Source organism: Vicugna pacos, chromosome 18 (genome assembly GCF_048564905.1).
Source record: "Vicugna pacos chromosome 18, VicPac4, whole genome shotgun sequence".
NCBI lineage: Eukaryota > Metazoa > Chordata > Mammalia > Artiodactyla > Camelidae > Vicugna > Vicugna pacos.
In genome coordinates, this window is record NC_133004.1 from 42,594,747 (window position 1) to 42,606,857 (window position 12,111).

Sequence of the window (12,111 nt, forward strand, 5' to 3'; positions counted from 1 at the left end):
AGACCTGTTAAAAAGCTGATGTGGTTTCCCAGTTGAAAAGACAGACTGAGTAAAGGATAGAAATAAAGAAGGAATGTACCCACGAGGGAGGGTTATTGGTGATTGAGAAACTTCAGCAGGTTCCTGGAAGACAAGAAAGTGGATGGGGCCACGTGGAACCATGAAATGAGGCGGGGGAGCCATGACACAGAATTCGGAGGAGTCGGGGAGCCCCAGGCCTGGGGGGAAGAGCAAGAGGGGGCCTGAGAGTGGGATGCTCCCAGCTCCCTCCCTCTGCCCCCACCCCCTGCTTGTGCTCACAGCTCAGACAGCCTGTCTGTCTTTCAAGCCCCACAGGCCACTGGGCTGTCCCGACAGAGGAAATCTGTGCCCCAGAAATGCCTTCTTCGACGGGGACTCAGGACATCTGGGGCACGCCCCCTCCCCGCCCCCTGTGTTGGAAAACCCTGTTCAGGGAACTAACACAAAAACAAAGAACATGACTGCAATTTTGGAAGAGGAGGAGAAGAGGGTGTGTAAATCCTCATGGACCACAACAGGGTCAGTGGCCACTCCCTAAACTTGACAAGTGAAGAAACAGAGGAAGAGGTCTATTGTCTGGCCTTCCAGCCACGGCAACAAGAGTAACCACGGGCAGGAACTGTTTGGAGTTGTCCCAGAGCAAGTAGGATTGGGGTGGGGGTGGAGAATCAGGAAACTGCTGCTTTTCATTCTGAACTCTTCCATTCAGTTCGATTTATAACTGAGTGCCTATATGATTATAAAATCATTTTTGTTCATTAAAAAAATAATAAAACCCGGGACATTTTCACAAGACTGAGGGGCATGGGAACCTATCACAATGGAGATACTCACTGGTACCCGTTAGCTTTCCCCTGACCCCAGCTCATCCAAGGCAAACAAGTGCATGTGCCAATCTGGATAGAAAAGAGGGAGAAAGACTGAAAGAGGAGCAGAAAAAAACACTAGATCGGAGTATCCACCTTATATTTACTTAAAAACAACAAAAAAAGGTGCTGCCTTGAAGGCTTTCAGGTGTGTCCAAAGATGGCACCTCGGTGAAAGCAGACGGAATCCAGAGGTGCTTCTGAGATGTGTCCTGGAACTTTCTTTACACCTCATGGGCTGAGGAGGAATAGATAGAACCACTAACGGGCACCCAAAGGGAAGAAGAATTACAAATTCACAGGTTAAAACTCTGTGTTCTGCTTCTATTCTAGAGGAAAACTTTTGTTTTAACCAAAAGTAAGAACTTTAGCTACAAATAGCCATGTGAGCAAGCACGAACAATGTCCCCCAGCCGAGCAAGTCCAGGTCTGTAGGAGCAGCTGCCTTTACTGTAGGCGAAGAGTCTTATTTAGTTAGATAAGGATGAGATAAGTGAGAACAGAGGTGCAAGAGATGTCTTTGCTAATTGCCTTCCCTGCGCAGGCCTGCATCCTGTTTGGCTTTTAGCTACATTCACACCAGTCATAAGACGACCTTGACTTCAGGCATGTGAGACCAGAGAGGTGCAACCATGTCTTTTCTTATCCTGCCTGGCCCGCGTTGTCGGGTAGGGGCTCCCTGGAGAGGACGCACATCCAGCTGGGTCCGCCTCTAGCACGGCACGTCCCTGAAGGCCAAGGCTGATGTCTGTACTGCCGGGGGGCCTGGAGCAGGGCCAGCAGCTGGGAAGGTGAGCTAGACGCTTTGCAGAGGGGCGTGGGAGGAGCCAGTACCCACGCTCAGTGTCAGCGGTGGAAGCTGCACGAGCGTCTGCTGCTGGACTGCTACCTTCCAAATCCCACATGGGTTCCTCTTATGTCAGGCTTTAGCCCAAAGCCACTCAGGGGAGGAGAGTCTGGAGAACGAGTTTCCCAGCCTTAGCTGAGCACGATTCGGCACGCCGCCCATCTGTCCTGTGAGCCAGGTCTGGCCCCCGGCGGGTTCAGCTGAGCACCCTCCAGCACAGAGACAGCTGTCCCGGCCCAGCTGCATGTCCTGATTCTGCAGACAGATGTGGGCAGGACGAGCAGCAGAGGCCCAACCAGCTACCACCATTGGCCTCCAGGATGAAAGTGAGGTGCATGGAAGCAAGACCAGTGTGATTCTGGGACTTTAGCTCAGAGGCTCCAGGCTGGTGGGAACCCCACAGCCTGCCAGGTCCCTCCCTCATTTGACATTTGGCCCCCGGAGGTGTGTAGTGGCATCAGGCACTGCTGCCGACTGGCTGAGTTCTGCTTCCCCAGCTTGGATCCCTGGTCCTATGATGGCCTCCTGCAGACCGCAGGCCACAGCACACCCTCTCGCCACAGCCAGGGATGTCCTGAGCGCGCTCCCCTCAAGCTTTACCCACCCCGGGCCCCCTCACCTCCCCCGCTGCCATCCAGGCATAGCCCCAGAGAGGCTCTTCTGCTTTGGGATGGCACCTGGGCACATACCAGGCCTGAGAGGGGATGAGGCAGGCCGCCGGACCTCACTGTTCTTGTGCAGGTGGCCCTGTGCCAGCTATAAAGTGACATGGAGACTTCAGTGGAAAGCAAAGAACTATCAACTTCTCTCTGACGTGGCACCCAAGTCTCCCTAGAACTGTCGTGAATAAGACTCTTCTCCAACCACCTTCCAAATCTTCCTTCTAAAAGTGTAACACTTAGGAAGATTGTTTCATTTTTAAAGAAAATTCAAAATGGGCCATCATCTCCTCACCTAGGTTAATCTTACTGACATTTTTAATAATGAAAATAAATATACGTGATAAAATATATACACACACGTATGTGTAAGATAGAAAAAGATCAAAAAGTTTAGAAGGATACTCTATTAGGCACCTACTCCAGAAATAATGCTTTGTAACAAGTGATCTCCCAATCTTAGTGGCTTACAGTGACAAAGGGTTTTCTCACCTATAGGTCTGCAGGTTGGCTGGAGCAGTCCTGCTTCAGTCTGTGGGTCTCCAGAACTCTCTCTAACTAGGACCAGTGATCGCTCAGAACATGTCCTTGTCACTCCAAAGGCAGAAGCACAGGGTGTCAAGCCGAAACACAAAAGCACATCTAAAGCCTATTTGTACAACATCTGCTCACTGTCTCTTGGCTAAAGCAAATCACATGACCAAACCCAGAGAAGTCGACTTCACCCCAAAGGGAAGGGGGAAGAGAGTGAGTATTTACTGAACAACAGTTCAGTCTCACAGGAACAGTTAAGAAATTAAGTGAAAGTTTCCCTCCCACTCCTACATAGAAATACACACGTGTAGTGCAAGTATCCACATGCATGTGCATATTCTTATTTTTAAGTACAGAAAGGAGTCCTTTTGTACACATGCCGTTTGTTTCTTCTAGAGAGCTTTGCACCAGAACGCCCCTATTGATTTATTTAATAAACATTTACACAGCACTTGCTATGCGCCAGGCACCATTTTACAAGTAAAATCCATATATGGGTACAAAAACATCCTGGGGCATGTGTCTGGAGAAACTCGAGAGCGTGATTTCAGGATAACTGCATAGAAGTGGGGTTGCTGGGAGTAGCTTTAATTTTCATAATTATTCCCTAACTGTCTTCTGGAAAGAGTGCCCTGATTTACATTCCCACCCACCATGTAGAGAACTGTCTACCTCTCCATCACCACCAGCCCTAGGGCATCACTGTTTTCCATTTCTTGTTAATCCAATAACTGAACAACACATTTCACTGTTGTGTGTTTTAGATTTCCTTCATTTAGAATGAGATTGGGCATCTTTCCCACATTTATTGGCCATTTGTATTTATTTTTCAGTAAATTGTCCGTTCACATCCTTTGCCCATTTTTCTATTGGGTTATTTTTTCTTATTGATTTATGTGAACTCCATGAGGTTGGGAAATTGGCCTGTCACATTTGTCTGCCACAGATGTTGCAAATATGTTTTCCCAGATTTTTATCTGTCTCTTGACTCTGTTATGGTCTACTCTACCAAACAGGTTTTATTTTTATATAGCTCAATTTATTGACTTTTTCCTTTCTGAGTTCTAGGTGATTTTTTTTTTTCACTCATGCTGCCTTCTGTAACTTTTATGCCTTTATTGTTTTTAACTTTTTAGTCTGAAACAATGAATCATAGATTCATCAGAAGTTGCAAAGATAGTTCAGAGAGGCCCCTGTACCTCACCCCACCCAAATCTGGTTTGCCTCAGTGGTTACAGCTAACCTAATTAAAAGTTATACAACACAAAAACCAGGAAATTGACATTGATACAATGTGTGTTCTATGCCATTTTATCACCTGTGCAGACTTGTGTAACCACCGCCACAATCAAGATACAGAACTGTTCCATCACCACTGAGATAATCCCTCTTTTGTCAGACCCATCCTCTTTTCCCGTCACTTCTAATCCTGCACAACCACTAATCTATTTTCCATCTCCATAGTTTTGTCCTTGTGAGAACTTTATATAAGTGGAATTATGCAGTATGTGGCCTTTTGAGATTGGCTTTTTTCACTCATCATAATGCCCTTAAGAGCTTGATAATGCCTGTATCAAGAGTTCTTTCCTTTTTACTGCTGAGTAGTATTCCATGGTATAGATGTTCCACAGTTTTAACTGTTTACCCACCTATTGTAAGGTGTTTTGGCTTTTTCCAATTTTGAGCTGTTACAAACAAAGCTTCTATGAACAATCAGGCTTTTGTGTGGACATAAGTTTTCATTTCTCTGGGATAAATACCCAGGAGTGCAATTGCTTGGTCATATAGTAAGTGTATGTTTGATTTTTTTTTTTAAGTTGCCAAACTGTTTTCCAGCATGGCTGTTTTCTAATTCACTCTGTTAATCTCAGTTTTTTAATTAGTATATTTAGACCATTTATATTTAATGTAATTATTGATATGCTAGGGCTAAAGCCTGCCATTTTGTTTTTTTGTTCATTTTCTGTTCATTCTCTCTATTATTCATTTGTTTTCTTTTTTTGGCCTTCCTGTGATTACCTGAATATTTTTTAAAATTCCATTTTGATTTATAAATAGTGTTTCTGAATGTGTCTCTTTCTATACTTTTTTAGGAGGCACTTTAGGGATCTTATTATGTGTACATAACAGATCATAGTCTACTGATGTCAACATTCATTCAGTTCAAATGAAATCTTGGAAATCTTACTTTCCTTTATGTCTCTTTAAATTTTCCATTTATAATATAATTGTCTTAAATATTTCCTCTACATATATTGAATAACTTCATCAGAAAGCATTATAATTTTTGCTTAATCATCAAACATAATTTAGAACACAAGAAAAGAAAACCTATTGTATTTTTACTCTTTATGCTATCTTTTTTTCCTGGTGTCTCAAGATTCCTTCTTTTATCATTTTATTTTGATTTCAAAATTTTTCTTCAGCCATTCTTTTAGGATAATTTAGCTAGTGATAAATTCTCTTGATTTTCCTTCATCTGAGTTCTTAATTTCCCCTTCATTCCTGGAGGCCATTTTCATTTGATATGGAATTCTGAATTGATAGTTATTTTCTGTAAGCTTTTGAAAAATATCCTGCTACTTTCTTCTGACTTCCATAGTTTTTGATAAGAAATCTGCTGTGATTCTAATCATTTTCTCACTGTAAAGTATTGGGTTTCTCTTACTGCATTCAAGGCATTTTCTTTACCTTTAGTTTTTAGAAATTTGGTTTTGATGTGTATTGGCATAGATTTCTTATTTCGATTATTGTGTTTTTCAGTTGTAAAATTTCCAGTTGGTTCTTCTTTATGTTTTCTGTCTCCTTGCTTGGACTTTCTATTTCTTTGCTAAGATATTTTACATTTTCATTTGTTTCAAGCATGGTCGTTATGGCTTATTGAAGCATTTTTATGACAGCTGCTTTAAAATCCTTGTATAATTCTAATATCTGTGCCATCTCAGTGTTGGTGTCTGTTGATTGCCTTATCTCATTCAAGTTGAGATATTCCAGGATTTTGGTATGATGAGTGATTTTTCTATGGAAACCTGGATATCTTTGGCATTACGTTTTGACTCTGGTGTTATTTAAATCTTCTGTTTACCAGGCTTCCTCTGACTTTACTCTGGCTGGAAAGAGAGGATGCCGCTTCATTACTTCAAGGTAGGGGCGGAAACTCAGCTGCCTTCACCCCCAGGCTCCATGCACAGTCTCCACCAAACCCGCAGAGGGATCTCATTACCACCAACAGAGATGAAGGTCCCTACTAGGGCCTTCTGTGCCACCCCCATAGCGAAGGAGGGCAGGTTGGGGTGCCTTGTCACAACCTGGCAGGGGTCAAAGTCTGGGCTCCTCACTCAGCCTTTGCTGGCTAGGTGGGGGTGGGACTGCAGTGTCCCTGCAGTGTTTGGTAGAAGAATAGTGATTATTATCTAAAACTTCCTACTTTGCCAGGCTGCTCCTTTCCCGGTCCTTTTGTCTAAAGAGATCAGATTTTTTTCTTAGGGCTTTTCTAATGTACACCTGTTGGAATTTCTAGGTTGCCAGCTTTTCCAGCACCCAGTCTGGGATGTTTGAGGCAAAAAGAAAACTCAGGGAACTCACCACTGTGCCATTTCTTGGGTCCTGAGCTCCCTGGCCCATCTGCCTTCTCTCCACTTTTCAGAGCCTTCTTATGTTTGCTTTCTTATAATGTTCAAGTGTTTTATCTGTGCTTTGTAGGACAAGTAGGAAAAAATATGTCTATTCCATTCCAGAAGCTGTGGCTTTATTTTGTAATAACGTTTAAACCTCTGATCCATCAAGAATGCATTGTCACATAGGAAGTGATGTAGGCAGTTCCAGCTTCATTTTTTCCAGACTGTTTGAATACCATTCATTGGCCTCACTTTCCCCTACTGACCTGAAACACCATACACATTTCCATACATATGCAGGGCTATTTCTCAGCTTGTTTGTTCCATTAAACTGTGTGTTTCCTCAGCACCAATTGCTTTATCTGTTGTAGCATCAAACATAGGTCCTGTTTGCTGGAGCCCATTACCTCATTCTTCTTCTGCCCAAGGGTCCCGAGAGCCCATCTCTGCAGATTTTCTCTCCACACCCTCTGAAAATCACTGCATCAGTATCCTGCAGCTGCCGTAACAAAGTACCACAAACTGGGTCACTTAAAACAACAGAAATGTATTTTCACACTGTTCTAGAGGCCAGGAGTCCAATATCAAGGTGTCCGTAAGGCTGGTTCCTTCCTGGGGGCTCTGAGGGAGAATCTGTTCCAATTCTCTCCACTAGCTTCTGGCGGTTGCCAGCAACCCCTGGTTTGTGGCTGCATTGCTCCAATCTCGGTGCACCTGGGGCCTCTGAGAGCTAGTGTGGCTGTTTTGCTGGGTCCACCCTGTATTGCTTACTACACATAAGGCTACCGGTTCAACCTTGAGATAAAAAGCTCCTGGCAATGACCTTCACCTTCAGCCAGGGAGAACCCAGAAACAGTTAATGGAATTTGTCCAATCAGCATGAGGGAAAGCCTCTCGCCACAACATTACCTCCATAGAGATCTGAATTTTGTTTTTTTTTTTAATGTTCTCCCTCTTGAATTCGGGGGTTTTGCATTTAATCTCTTTTGAATTCCCCTTTTTTCAGAATCATTGGCACTAGATGGTGATCCTGCTGGCAACTTTTTAACCATTAGTCAGCCACAGGTGAGTGTCTCCATGAACCATGTCACCATCTTCAGTTTCAGACAGTGAGCAAAATGCCCCCATTGCTTCCCTCATGTGACCAGCCCTCCTGTGTCTCCTTTATCCCTAGAGAAGACCAAGAGTCTTGGTGGCTCAGAGGGAGGCTTGGGTGTCAGACTCCAGTGTTCAGATCCATGCTCTGCCACCTACCAGTGGGGTGAGCTTGGGTGGGCAAGAAATTTAACTTCTTTGAGTCTCTGTTGCATCATTGGTGAGATGGGCAGTGACAGTGTGTCCTCTGAGGGGCTGGCGTTGACTGGATCAGCAGAACACACAACGTGCTTTGCACAGTATCCAGCCCATGGAGTGTTCTGCGTAGATGTAAACTGTCAGCATTGCCATCATAGATATTACCTTTCTTCCTATTCTTCAAGCTCATGGTTATTACTATTATTTCTTACTCAAGCAGGACAATGATTGCTTGCTGGGCTAAGATACAGAAGCCTCTGATTCTAAGGACCAACCTGGAATGACAAACTTTTGTCATAATTTAGACCCATGTTGCTATGCAGAATTGAGGCTTAATTATACCAGCTTGTGAGTTGGGGCTTGTGTCCACATCCGAAGCCCCCAACCGGGCCCACTGGAGCATGCGGTCTTCGCCGCATCCCCAGAAGTGGCTGGAGAGGCAGCTGTCAGTCACCTTGCAGGCCAGCCGCAGAGAGGACTTTCTGCGCAGTACAGACCTGGGCTCCGGCCAGCTCTGTCTGGGTTCTGTCCATCCAAGTTCTTCTTATCTTGGGCTTCCCTGCCTTCTGCTCCATCACACATGAGCACATGTGCAGGAAAATCTGGGACCCTCTCTGGGGACATCTTGCCGCAGCTCCTTAATTCTTGGTTCCCATGATCTGATGTTTCCTGGGGAGATCTTGGTAGGTCTTTTGGTTCGTCTTTGATTTGTTTTTCCTTTTGTCACTTGTGACTCAAATCTATGATAAACCCTTGTTTAGCAGTCCGGGGAGGGGGCTACATAAGTCTTGCCTCATTGCCAGTGATCTTCAGCAGGGAGGGCATTCCTCTCAGCATGCCCAGCCCCCCTCGGGCCTGAAGCAGCACCCTCACTGTGGGCGTTTCCCTGTCCCCCAAAGGTATTCTCCATCCATATGGCAGTGGAGGGCTGGGGGTCTGGGTGTCAGCCAGGGACCTGGCTCTGGGCCTCCCACTCCTAGATTTGGATATATGTGGGTGCATGAATGTATGGATTTAAACAAATGTATGGATGGATTTGGATGGATGAGTTTGGATGGATGGTCAACCGACAATCACACAAAACAGTTCATAACTTCATTCCTTTCACCAAATTGCAATGATCGCCCACAGTGGGCTTGCTCCCTTGGAGACATAGCTGAGAAGAGCCCTGCAGTCCGCTACCCTCGTGGAGAGACAGATTATAAACTCCAAGCAAGAAACTGAGAAGATACGAAGTGTGAGACATGTGTGCAGGGTATTAAAACAAGATAAATCATGGGAAGTGACCCCACTTTAGATGAGGTTGTCAGGGGAGGCCAACGTTAAGATGGTGCTAATGATGCAAGAGGAATGACCAAGGAGCCAATCGGGCAAACGTCAAGGAGACAAACACTCCAGGTGGCAAGAGCCATGTGTGCAAAGATCCTGAGGCAGGAGTGAGCTTGCCAAGTTTAAAGAGAAGAGAAGGACCATTGCTGCTGGGACAAACCCAACTCCAGAAGGCAGGAGGCTGTGTTCTAAGATCATGTCCTGCCACGTTGCCATTGGACAGGCCGCTTCCCCTCCAAGCATCACGTGGCCCAACAGAGAGTTTGGACTCTGCCCGCATGTCTCTGTCACTGGGCATCAGAACTCCCCAGAGCCCCACGCTGGGCAGACCTTTTGGTTGGTTGACGATGGTGGGACATACCAGGTCCTTTGATGCCCAGGCACATTTCTGCATGTCATGATCTGCAGGGACCTCTGCCCAGAAGCTCTTCCCCTTGGGTTGGGCTTCTGCCCCTCTCGCCATGACCAGCTCATGGCAGCCCCAGCTTGGCCTCCCCATCTCCCTCCACCACCGCCGTAAGGGAAGCGGCACTCGGGGAAGTACCATTTCTGCATTTTATGAGCACGTTTCAGTCTACTCCGCTCTCCAGCAAGGCTGGCAGATGAGCCTTTCTGTCTCAATCAGGTATCCTGGTTAATGGAGCATCACATCTGTACCTTACACACACCTCCCTTCCTCAGGGACTTATAAAACACTCAGACGCATTTGGCACTAAAACCTCAGTGACCATAATTCAATCTGGCTCCAATAAACACAAAGTGTCGCCAGGAATCTCTGTTGCCTGAGGGTCAGAATTATGAGTATCAGTTACTATTTGTCCCGTAAATGTGCAGATCTGCTGGTTAATAGACATTCCTGGTGGAGAAAATGCTGTATCGACCATCTCTTACGATCTGTCCTCTTCGCCAGCCTTGAGAAGTTATACACACAGACGGAGCCCGCTTTCCAGTTCCTAATGAGGATATACGTCACCCTCTTTACTTGCCCTCCCTCCCTCCAGAGCTTGCACTCTCCGTGTAGGGCAGATGTTTGCAGCTCTACCAAAAATCCTGTGCACTCCGTTCAAGCAAGATCTTCAACCTTTGCTCCAGGATGCGGACGGACGCTTGAAAATCAGCAGTCTCCTACCAGACCCTTCTGCCCTTGCCAGTCGACAGACTGATACAGATTTACTCCATCAGGCCCTGGCAACTAGGCCCTGTTAAACTGATATCTCGGATGAATATGGCAAAGGTTTTCAAAAGCCCAGATAATCACAGAGAAAGGAGGCGCCATGCAATCCAAGACAATGTTAATGTCAGGGAGATGCAGTAAATTTGATTTTTATTAATCCACGTAGGTTGATGTTCTCTTTACCTATCATGTTCGCAAATGATGAAGAGCAAGTGTCAGAGCCAAGGGCTGGTTTCCCATTTAGGAGCCCTTGTCCACGGTACTGAGGACGTGATCGTTACACTCACACGTTCTACAGTGCTGTTTTCTTAGCAGCCAGAAGCATTTTCGTTTAAAATTAATAAAACAGATGTTTGGCTGGAAGTGGATGACAGCCACATGGCTTTTATGCATCCGTGAAGGACGGTGCCTCCCACTGCAGTGTTCCCTGTGGGACATCTCCCCTGCCTCCGGACAGAAACTGAGGCAGGTTGTCATAGTCCTCACCCCTCTTGCCTTTATCTCACAGCCCGAAATGAGGATAAGCTGGGGGGAGTAGAAGTCTGTCCACATTAGCCCAAGTGTAACAGACAAAGAAGTATTGGAAGAGTACACATTCTGCCATTTCTGGATTATCAGCCCCTCCACTGGAACCAACTATAAGTTTGAATGAGATATAGAAATAGCCATGGAACACATAACATTTGCACCAAGGCAAATCATAGGAAAAACTGGTGGGGCGGTGGGAAAGGGCAGAGCTTCTCCACGGGGCCAGCCCTGGGAGCACATTGATGCCTCTTTGCAGACTCTGTTCTTGTGGCTGCATGACAGCTGCTCATTCACCTATCACCAGGACACTTGTACTCTCATCATTGTTTTTTTTTTTTTTTAAAAAAAAAGGCAAAAAGGCAGCTGGTTGGGTAAATTTCCCCTTGGCAAGCTCTTGTTCAGACAAATATGAGATTTTCGAAATGCGTGGAGATGTTTCCTCCATGATACCCCGGAAGATCCAACTCTTGACTTGTCCCAGACAACATGCCCTATAAATAAAAATGAAAACCCCGCAGCGGTAATTCAGAGCCGGCTGGCTTCCTTGCCTGCCAGGCAGACAGACCTCTTATTAGGAATGCCTCCGGTACAAGCCAGGAAGGGAGTGGGATACGAGAGCAGTGAAGGTTAGGACATGGGACCTGATGGATTTATCTGTTGGCAGGACAGCAATACAGAAACACAAAGCGATGTGAGGTTAAAGCCTCGGACGCTGCCTGGCTTTGAGGAATAAGACGCTTGCATCACTGATCAACATGAGGGGCCCGGAGCAACCAGTCTCTTTTTCCCTCAGGAGAGGAAACATTTTGAGGACCTGGCAGCATCCCCAGCAGTGGCTCTGGGGGCACGCAGAATTGATGAATGGTTCGCTGTGTTAGTCGCAGGAAGCCACGTTTCAAGCTTATTTCAGCCGGCGCTGAACGCATCCACATGTGTTACTGTGCACAAGGACCTCTAATCCACAGAGACTCTAAACCCTCCAGTCAATTACCTGGATAACCTGGCCTTGGGTGGAAACAGTATTGGGGGATTGATTGCTTTATGTGGCACTAAGCAGGGTGCCCCACGCACGACAGGTGTTCAGTAATACCCTAATGAATGACGGGCTGAGTCAATGACACGACACAAGGATATCCCGGCTTTCCCTGGGGAGGGGTTGGGTTGGCGCTCCAAGCAAAATGTGTGTGTATGTAGTCAAAACTGCCTTGGAGAAACCTGTGCATGGGCCAGAGAGAACCAGGAC